Genomic DNA, 11936 nt, shown 5'->3' with positions numbered 1-11936 from the left:
CTTTTGGATTGCTGACTACGATGTACGACATCCCTAATTCCGACAGAGGCGGCATTTGTTCGAGGGCCGCGTCAGTCTCGCCGTCGTTCTTTATAGACAGGTTGATATTGCCGCTGTACACAGCCACCGGTTTAGTGGCTACCACCCGGATACCAGTAAGGTCTTCTGACGAAGCTATCACGATACTTTCATATTGGGCTAAATTAAGAGTTGCCGTATCTGTTCCCATGTAATAAATGCCATCAATCGTTAAGTCCACTTGTTCACTTCCGGGGAAGAGTTTGATTGCCGTGTCCTCGTACGCGGCTGCTATGACAAGGATTGCCTTGTCTGTGGACGGCGGTATGGGGCTGTACGTGACAACAACATATTCTGTCCCCAGTGTTTCTGTAGGGAACACAAGAATACTACCAGCACTTTCGGTTTTCCCATAAGTCACCGAAACGATCACGTCATGGCTCGTGCGTAAGACAATTGCAGTGTCTGTTATGACGTTTACGGGAACTGCTGCAAAATTTTGAATATTGATGCTTACTCGATTTGACGGAGGTATTGAAAATGCAGAAGAAAATTTAGAATCTGAATCCTGTTTAAGGATAGGTGTTCCGATGGTTCCAGATGTTGATGACGTCATTGTTGGGTTTGCGGCAATATGTATCTGGAAAACCTCCCCCGATGTTGTGATTGTGAAGGGTACAATAATGAATTCTTTACCGGCGTGGTCATGGCACATCTGCAAAAGGAGTGAAGTAGAATCATCGTTACATGTACATTTATATCACTCTTTGTCAATGTCTACATATTATACAATTCTTTTCTCCAATGTACTCCTATATGTTCTACAATATACTGTATCAGGAGAGAGGAAAAGCAACGACCAGACCGAGATTCCAACCGAACTATGCATGTCCTACAAAATTGTTATGAAAGATGACCGAATATGATATATCTATATATAATGTAATGAGTATAATATGCCGACAATGGCAAGTGTTGTCTACGATCACGCTAGCGCTGATACGTAACTAAGTCCGTACACATGCTTGACCACGTGTAGATTACGCCGATTGTTGTCATGCACGACCGAACATTACATCCGGGACGAGCTGACATAAACTCCTCGCTAGAGAAGTCAGCTCGTCACGTTCTTTGACAGCACTACCTTCCTGTACGCTATATCATACAGCATACAGTACCATAATGCTAGATATAACTGAACAGTAATTGAACAATGGGAACCCTCATGAGTTATCATCAAGATGATATACTATCTAGAAGGTGCGCAAATTACACGGTAATATAAAACAGGTCAGATTAAATGATAATGGTAGCTGTCGTCAATCTTAAATAACACTAGATACTGATATTGCTGTTCTTCACTGTTGTCAATTTATTTGTTATCTACCAAAATGACAAGTAGTTCTGTGCTGGTGACGTATTTGTGTGGAAATGGCCCGTGGGTCGTCATTTTACCTTTGATTGACTAAAGTCCAAAAACATCCACAGCACTGGAAAAATGGTACAGAACGCCTTCATTTCTGCGATGTTAACGCTCGTTCTGAAAGTAAATAGATTTTAATCAATTGGTATCGGTCACTATAAAGTGTATATCGTCCATACTTACAAACATTTAAGGTCTCTCTTTATTTTTGCTTATAATTAAAAAATAAAAAAGTAAAAAAGCTATAGTTAGCTAAACTTCATAACAACCTATGGGTATATCTTCAATTAACTCATATGCAAATATGATTTTATAATTATTTCAATATCTTAAACTTATGTCTTTATGAATATCAAATCAGTCTGTGTGGGCCCTCTTTCATCTGTTAATAAACCTTCCAAGCCTGTACGTTCGTACTTTGTTTACATAAAATCGGAAAACCACTCGGGCCTTTTCGGCGATTTCCCGATTCTTTCCGATTCGACTAATCTTAGAGTTTAGAGTCGGAAGAGTCTAATCATTGAACCTCCTCAATACAATGACCAGGTAAAACGCTTCAAAATGTTGCAGTGTCCGTCCGACATTCATTTCTTGAATCTATTTCACAAAATCAAAATGCCCTTTAGTCATTTTTGAGTGGTGCGTTCCTGTAACTCAACAAAGTTTGCTGGAACAAGTTAACATCACCCATATTCAATGTCACAAATGTGTAAACACATTCAAACGGCTTTTGACTAACTAAAATGCATACAATGAACATTTGAGGTTGGTCAGGTTTCAAATATGTCATCTGTCAAAGTAGAGTAATGAACCAATGGGAGAGCTGAATATTGGCTTGCTCAAAAATAAAGGGAAATTCTGCTTATGTTACCATTCCAACAGAAACAAAATTGTGAAACATTGTCAACTGATAAAATTACACAAGAGTTTTAGCGCTACAGTACTTCCATTACTTTGATTTTATCATATGCCGAGATGTTTTACTGCCAATTCATGGTGGCTTTTCACGTTTAACCTATCTTTTTATTTTGTACAACAGAAGCATGTTGACCCTGTATGTCGTAGTTGATGTTGTGAATTTGACCACTTCTTTTTTCTGCCTTCGCGGCAATAACCATCAGTACGTCGGATCGACTTTGGGCTTCTGGTGCATGGCTTTGATCGCCAGTCCGCCATTCCTCAAAACGAACTAGTTTGTGCATGTGTGTATGACATTTCCCCGCGACTCATTTACACATAGATAGTGGAGCACAGCATTTGAGATTACCCGCAATCCACAGGTAGATTCACGGTTTTAATTGCAATTATGAAAAAGTATCGTATTGAATCAGCATTAGGGTATATATTCAATATATTGTTTTATAATTTTGTCATAATGTGAATGTTTCGAAAACAGAGAGACTTTAAACCAGATACGTCATGATAAAGTACAGCATTACTATGACGGATTGGTACAGCAGATTGGATTAAATACACCACGTGGCATTAACGCCAATACACTAACAGCACGGCTAGCTTTTATTCTGTCTCAGCTTTTAATATCTTGATATTCATTTAAAATCTTCATACAGCGGTGGAGGTTATTGTGAATAGACTTTTGTTGCCTTATTTTACAAATGATATGAACATGAACGAATTTGGACAGACATTGACAAACAAGGATGTCATTTGGACAGACATTGACAAACAAGGATGTCATTTGGACAGACATTGACAAACAAGGATGTCATTTCGACAGCCATTGACAAAATAAGGATGTTTTTCAACGGACATTGAAAACAAAGATGCCCTTTGCTTTGTAGCAGAGGTATATATCGAGTTGTACCAACTTAAGAGGGAGATCAATGCTATTTTTACATATCTAAGTAAAGGAATTTTCCTAAGTTAAGGAATTTCCCTCAGTTAAGGAATTTCTCTAAGTTAAGGAATTTCCCGAAGTAACGGAATTTCCCCTTAGTAAAGGAATTTCTCAAAGTAAAGGAATTTCCCTAAGTAAAGGAATTTCTCTAAGTAAACGAATTTCTCTTAAGTAAAGGAATTTCCCTAAGTAAAGGAATTTCTCTAAGTTAAGGAATTTCCCGAAGTAAAGGAATTTCCCTACGTAATGGAATTTCCTTAAGTAAAGGAATTTCCCTAAGTTGAGGAATTTGCCTAAGTTAAGGAGCTCCCCTCAGTAATTTCCCTAAGTTTAGGAATTTCCCTAAGTTAAGGAGCTTCCCTCAGTAATTTCCCTAAGTTAAGGAGCTTCCCTCAGTAATTTCCCTAAGTTTAGGAATTCCCCTAAGTTAAGGAATTTCCCTAAGTTAAGGAGCTTCCCTCAGTAGTTTCCCTAAGTTTAGGAATTCCCCATAGTAACGGAATTTCCCTAAGTAACGGAATTATTCCCTACGTAAAGGAATTTCCCTACGTAAAGGAATTTCCCTGAGTTAAGGAATTTCCCGAAGTTAAGGAGCTTCCCTCAGTAGTTTCCCTAAGTTTAGGAATTCCCCTAAGTAAGGGAACTTTGATGATTCCTGACCTGATTACTTGCAGATATAGATCGCCTAGACGATATCTCCAGAACGACTCGACATATTTAGTTTATAGTCACACAATAACATCACATCATCAAGATGCACACCTGGTATGACATTGGTGGTCATCGGTCAAGGTTAAAGGTAAAAAGGTCACACTTGAAAACTTTTATGAGTGTGTTCAAGATCCCATGTACCTCTGGACATATTTATTTCGTGTATACAGTGCCATCACACCATAGTGGTATTCACCTGATAAGATTTTGGTGGTGATCGGTCAAGGTTACAGGTCAAGGTCACACTTGACCACTTTTAAAAGAAAACAAAACTAATGTTCAAGATGTCCCATGAACATCTGGAGTGTTTAGTTCACATTCACACCAGGTCAAAGGTTGCATTTGACCATTTTCAAAATAAGAAAAGTTGTTGTGCAAGATATCTCATGAAACTTCCGGCCATATTTATTTTATTGATGAGAGCACAGGGGCTTGGCACGATTTTTCAAATGATAGTCTATATATATATGTATATAGTATACATATATATATAGACTATCATTTGGAAAATCGTGCCAAGCCCCTGTGGATGAGAGGGTGAGGTATATCTGTGCACGCCCCGCTCACTTTACTTTTATACAGATATCTTTAGATACTGTTATTCAAAGCTGGTCGAGGTTTTCTAAATAATTTCATTTTGGATAGAAAAAAATTTGTCCTTTTCTTTATACATAACACATGTAATCATCCGTGCCTTTACACCAAAGTTAACGCTTCGGGAAGTTATGTTAAGCCAACGTCGTGATTGAATTGATTGAGAAATTAATTAGTAGACCCTATTACACCGGATATTAATGCCTACAGTTACTAAATAAATTCATTAGCATCATCGTCCCACAATACGTCAGCGATAAGCCATCTTGTTTACCGGCCCTGTGTAAACAGGTTTGATAAAACGGATGGCATTGCTGGCAGCAGATCGGTCACGTAAAGCGATATATAGTCACTTTCAGCTATTGCCGTATTGTAGAGGGTGATATAACTTATTAGATTTATCAGACTGTAGGAGCCCCCTAAGTACATGGTATAAGGATTGAAACACAGACTGACCGAGTGCAGAAGAGTGGCTGAGGGGTGTCGGTAGAAAGGGCGTGGTCAGTTGAGAACGAAATGGTGACCGATCTTTGATATTGTTATGCAAGATTTTCTCATGATGACAGCTTTCTCGAGTGTTCCCTGGAGGGGTATGTAGGGATGGACGCCATCATTTAGCTGACTTCTGAATTGTGGAGAAAAACAAATCCAAAATTGGAATGATAAAATCTGCATAGTATAACCAGCATAATCTTTACAACTGTCGCGGATTTCACTGATGTGTGTCGGTACAATGCCGCATTTAATTAACTGAAAGCTCGCAAAATATTTCATAACGTGTACCTATTACCAATTCAACAAACAAATGAATCGGTTGTCGTGATCAGGCTTATAATTCATCGATGATTTGTTTGTCCAAGTCAGTATGGCCACGCGATTTAACAGGGACGCTAGTGTAGTCTCTATCGGCATCACGTCATGCTATGTTCGCATAAACAATTAATAACAATTTCAATCCATTTCGTTTAAGGTTTTACGAGACAGTTTAAAACGCTTCACTATTTGGCTACGTTTCACATTTTTAAGCTTGTCCACAGGAAAACCTTATCAGAGAACAGGAATACATGGAAATGTCTTAGTAACGACATTTCCATTATGTTTTGAAATGTTTACATTAAAGGGTAATATGTTAATTCCGTCGTTGAAATGATTTTGTACTTTGATAATTAATGTAAACGGAGATCTTGTATTTTTTCTTAACCAGTAAAAGTTATAAACTTTACCGTAATACTACATTCAAAATCCAAAAATAAACCAAAATCCAAAAATAAACCAAAATCAGAAAGTGAAGTCTTTGAGATTGTAACTTCGACCCGAAATAAGAAAATCAATCGCCGCCAACGATTACACATAAGAGCATGCGCAGACAAGCTCACTAACAAAATCAATCGCCGCCAACGATTACACATAAGAGCATGCGCAGACAAGCTCACTAACAAAATCAATCGCCGCCAACGATTACACATAAGAGCATACGCAGACAAGCTCACTAACAAAACAGAAAATTACTGACGTGGGTCCTAGTAGTAGTGGTTACCTAATAGGTCACTAAAGTATCGGAATCAGCGAGAGAATGACGACACGGCAATGATAAAGTCGTACAAATACCGGAAATCAGATGATGGAGGAGAGAGGAGGCCGTGTCGGTCGAGTAGAACGAGGATTTTTTTCTGTGGCTGTCAGGTACCTGTACGCTCGAAGTTTACTACACTCCCTACCGTGTAGTCAAACAAGACCTTTACGCTTATTATTACCTCACCTAACAACAATAAATGATTTTTACAAGTATATTGTGTATTTGTCTTTTCTTGGTACTGAAGTTTTAGCTATTTCCTTCATTTACATGCAGACTTTTTCTGTACAAATAAAATGAAATATGAGCTCTAAAAGTAATTTACTGATTTTTAATTTTCTCAAAATAATTCTGTAGAAAGAATACCTATATGGAATGTTTTTAAAGAAGTATAACATATTGACTGTGATTACACCTATACTAATTCAAATTGACCAGATTGCATACATTTCTAATTTTGTGAAATAATTGCATGTTATTCTAATTAAATGTGTCACTACACTTACTTCATGTATGTCAGTATGGCATATTAGGTATCAAAATAACAGTAAATTTATACATTATAAACTGTCATAATTGATTTTCGAATTTACATTAGCCTGTTGAAATTATTGACCAATTTGTAATGTTGACCCCCATATTAAGCATTCAATCATAAATTGTGCAGCGGTGACTAATTATGAAGCCGTTTCCTTACAACAATAATTCCAAAGATAACATAAAAAAAAACCTGTCAATTATTATTCATGTTTATAATATATGAAGTGAAGTTTGCACTTGTTTGAATACATCGGAGTTTGTATCCAATGTCAGATTTCATTGCCAAACTGTAATAATCCCTAAGTTATATTCGCATTAAGCTCACGTTGTCTGATATTGATACTTGTGAACATAATAACGGCATGGTTAATTTGTGCAATATGTCTGATCCACATGAGCTTCTGTGTTCTCATGAAACTTGTATTTTACGCATTTTTTATGCCGAAATTAACAGGTAGAGTAACAAACTAAATGTCAAAAGCAATTCCATGGATAGCCATGATACATATTAACAATTGGTCAAGATACGTTTGATTTAACTGGATTGGCTACTGATGTTTGTGAAATATCACTGGATTGGCTATTTGTATGAACCTTCGATGCTTTTAATGACTAAAACGTGCATCACGAGCATTGTATAAGACTGATATTCAAGTGATGGACATTTTCACAATGGTAGCCATGACTTATACAATTGGGTTTTGGACCAAGTTTTCACGGTGGAGATCGTATTTGAGAAGACTGCGTTCATATCAGTCCCGTATGAATAATGTTAATAATGTCAGCACTGTGTATCGCCGTTCTTAAAAAAAATTCGACTTCGATTACATCTACGCACTGAAATTGTGTTTAAAATTCGGAATCTATGTAGAATCAGAAAAGTGACAATAAGTTAGATCATGTTATAATGTATTTCATATGGTTCAAGTTCTCGTCGTCCCAGGTCCCGGTTATTGTCCAAGCTTCCGGTTCTCAACCCAGGTATCAGGTCCAAGTTCTCGTCCCAGTGTTCGTCCCATGTCCAAGTTCTCGTCCCACGTCCCAGTGTTCGTCCCATGTCCCAGTTCTCGTCCCATGTCCCAGGTCCAAGTTCTCGTCCGAGTGTTCGTCCCGGGTCCCAGTTCTCGTTCCACGTCCCAGTGTTCGTCCCAAGTCCCAGTTCTCGTCCCATGTTCCAGGTCCAAGTTCTCGTCCGAGTGTTCGTCCCGGGTCCCAGTTCTCGTTCCACGTCCCAGTGTTCGTCCCAAGTCCCAGTTCTCGTCCCATGTCCCAGTGTTCGTCCAGTGTCGCGCGTCTTTAACATGAGTATTGTTGGGGAACCATGGGACGTCCGCATGTTATATACGAACCAATAGTAAGTTAGGACATTCGCTAATACCTGTATCGTGCATGACATTGTGCAATAGTACAGAATATAGTTAAATTTGGAGTATCGGTACCTCCGTAGTACAGAATATAGTTAAATTTGGAGTATCGGTACCTCCGTAGTACATAATTTAGTTAAATTTGGAGTATCGGTACCTCCGTAGTACAGAATATAGTTAAATTTGGAGTATCGGTACCTCCACATTACAGAATTTAGTTTAATTTGGAGTATCGGTACCTCCGTAGTACAGAATTTAGTTTAATGCGGAGTATCGGTACCTCCATATTACAGAATTTAGTTTAATTTGGAGTATCGGTACCTCCGTAGTACAGAATTTAGTTAAATTTGGAGTATCGGTACCTCCGTAGTACAGAATTTAGTTTAATGCGGAGTATCGGTACCTCCATATTACAAAATTTAGTTTAATTTGGAGTATCGGTACCTCCGTAGTACAGAATTTAGTTTAATTTGGAGTATCGGTACCTCCGTAGTACAGAATATAGTTAAATACGAAGTATCGGTACCTCCATATTACAGAATTTAGTTTAATTTGGAGTATCGGTACCTTCGTTGTACAGAATATAGTTTAATTTGGAGTATCGGTACCTCCATATTACAGAATTTAGTTTAATTTGGAGTATCGGTACCTCCGTAGTACAGAATTTAGTTAAATTTGGAGTATCGGTACCTCCGTAGTACAGAATTTAGTTAAATTTGGAGTATCGGTACCTCCGTAGTACAGAATTTAGTTTAATTTGGAGTATCGGTACCTCCGTAGTACAGAATTTAGTTTAATTTGGAGTATCGGTACCTCCGTAGTACAGAATTTAGTTAAATTTGGAGTATCGGTACCTCCGTAGTACAGAATTTAGTTTAATGCGGAGCATCGGTATTACGTTATATGCGCAATGTACTCCAATAAACCAATTTTTGTAACGATGACAATTCCGTTTTAGAGATATGATACTTACCAAGGAAGCAGCATAAGATACAGGTTAGAATTCCACACATAAATCTGATTTCCAACAGTTGTTTTCAAAAGATCACTTCTTTATATGTAGTTTTGCTTCTCGAGTCAACAATGTATACAAGGACAAACATTTCATTTATATGTTATAATCACAAGTTTCCTGGTAAAATGATGCGCGTCAGCTCCGTTTGGTACAGTTAGGTAAAATAACGTGATCGATTAGGAGGTGGCGCATGTGGACGTGCCGTGTCGGTCATTGCTGGGGAGGGGTCCCTGGTTACTGGAATAAGGGCACTGCTATCGTCAATGGACCAGAAAATAGATAAATATTTTTGAATGGATACCTGTGGTAGATAGAGGACGACATCAAAACTCAATCAGGATCACTATTGCCTTGACAACAGAAATGTCAATATTGTGACGAGTAGGGCGTCACAGTGTTAATAATATCCCATACAGTTTTAACGGTGCCAAATATAATGTTAACGGTACCCCGCACAATGTTAACGGTACCCCGCACAATGTAAACGGTGTCCCGCACAATGTTAACATTGTCCCACACAATATCAACGGTGTCCCACACAATGTTAACAGTACCCCACACAATGTTAACGGTGTCCCACACAATGTTAACGGTGTCCCACACAATGTTAACGGTGTCCCACACAATGTTAACGGTGTCACACACATTGTTAACGGTGTCCCACACAATGTTAACGGTGTCCCACACATTGTTAACGGTACCCCATACAGTGTTTAACGGTGTCCCACACAATGTTAACGGTGTCCCACACAATGTTAACGGTGTCCCACACAATGTTAACGGTGTCCCACACAATGTTAACGGTGTCCGGCACAATGTTAACGGTGTCCCACACAATGTTAACGGTGTCCCACACAATGTTAACGGTGTCACACACATTGTTAACGGTGTCCCACACAATGTTAACGGTGTCCCACACAATGTTAACGGTGTCCCACACAATGTTAACGGTGTCCGGCACAATGTTAACGGTGTCCCACACAATGTTAACGGTGTCCCACACAATTTTAACGGTGTCCCACACAATGTTAACGGTGTCCCACACAATGTTAACGGTGTCCCACACAATGTTAACGGTGTCCGGCACAATGTTAACGGTGTCCCACACAATGTTAACGGTGTCCCACATAATGTTAACGGTGTCCCACACAATGTTAACGGTGTCCGGCACAATGTTAACGGTGTCCCACACAATGTTAACGGTGTCACACATAATGTTAACGGTGTCCCACACAATGTTAACGGTGTCACACACAATGTTAACGGTGTCCCACACAATGTTAACGGTGTCCCACACAATTTTAACGGTACCCCACACAATGTTAACGGTGTCACACACATTGTTAACGGTGTCACACACAATGTTAACGGTACCCCGCACAATGTTAACGGTACCCCACACAATGTTAACGGTGTCCCACACATTGTTAACAGTGTCCCACACAATGTTAACGGTGTCCCACACAATTTTAACGGTGTCCCACACAATGTTAACGGTGTCCCACACAATGTTAACGGTGTCCCACACAATGTTAACGGTGTCCCATACAATGTTAACGGGGTCCCAGACAATGTTAACGGTGTCCCACACAATGTTAACGGTGTCACACACAATGTTAACGGTGTCCCACACATTGTTAACGGTGTCACACACATTGTTAACGGTGTCCCACACAATGTTAACGGTGTCCCACACAATGTTAACGGTGTCCCACACAATGTTAACGGTGTCCCACACAATGTTAACGGTGTCCCACACAATGTTAACGGTGTCCCACACAATGTTAACGGTGTCACACACAATGTTAACGGTGTCCCACACAATGTTAACGGTGTCCCACACAATGTTAACGGTGTCCCACACAATGTTAACGGTGTCCGGCACAATGTTAACGGTGTCCCACACAATGTTAACGGTGTCACACACAATGTTAACGGTGTCCCACACAATGTTAACAGTGTCCCACACAATCTTAACGGTACCCCGCACAATGTTAATGGTGTCACACACAATGTTAACGGTGTCCCACACAATGTTAACGGTGTCCCACACAATGTTAACGGTGTCACACATAATGTTAACAGTGTCCCACACAATGTTAACGGTGTCACACATAATGTTAACAGTGTCCCACACAATGTTAACGGTGTCCCACACAATGTTAACGGTGTCCCACACAATGTTAACAATGTCCCACACAATGTTAACAGTGTCCCACACAATGTTAACGGTGTCCCACACAATGTTAACGGTGTCACACATAATGTTAACGGTGTCACACACAATGTTAACGGTGTCCCACACAATGTTAACGGTACCCCACACAATTTTAACGGTGTCACACACATTGTTAACGGTGTCACACACAATGTTAACAGTGTCCCACACATTGTTAACAGTGTCCCACACAATGTAAACGGTGTCCCACACAATTTTAACGGTGTCCCACACAATGTTAACGGTGTCCCACACAATGTTAACGGTGTCCCACACAATGTTAACGGTGTCCGGCACAATGTTAACGGTGTCCCACACAATGTTAACGGTGTCACACACAATTTTAACGGTGTCCCACACAATGTTAACGGTGTCCCATACAATGTTAACGGTGTCCCACACAATGTTAACGGTGTCCCACACAATGTTAACGGTGTCACACACAATGTTAACGGTGTCCCACACATTGTTAACGGTGTCACACACAATGTTAACGGTGTCACACACAATGTTAACGGTACCCCGCACAATGTTAATGGTGTCACACACAATGTTAACGGTGTCCCACACAATGTTAACGGTGTCACACACAATGTTAACGGTGTCCCACACAATGTTAACG

The sequence above is a fragment of the Pecten maximus genome, chromosome 11 (genome assembly GCF_902652985.1).
Source record: "Pecten maximus chromosome 11, xPecMax1.1, whole genome shotgun sequence".
Lineage (NCBI taxonomy): Eukaryota > Metazoa > Mollusca > Bivalvia > Pectinida > Pectinidae > Pecten > Pecten maximus.
Note: the sequence above shows the minus strand (reverse complement) of the source record.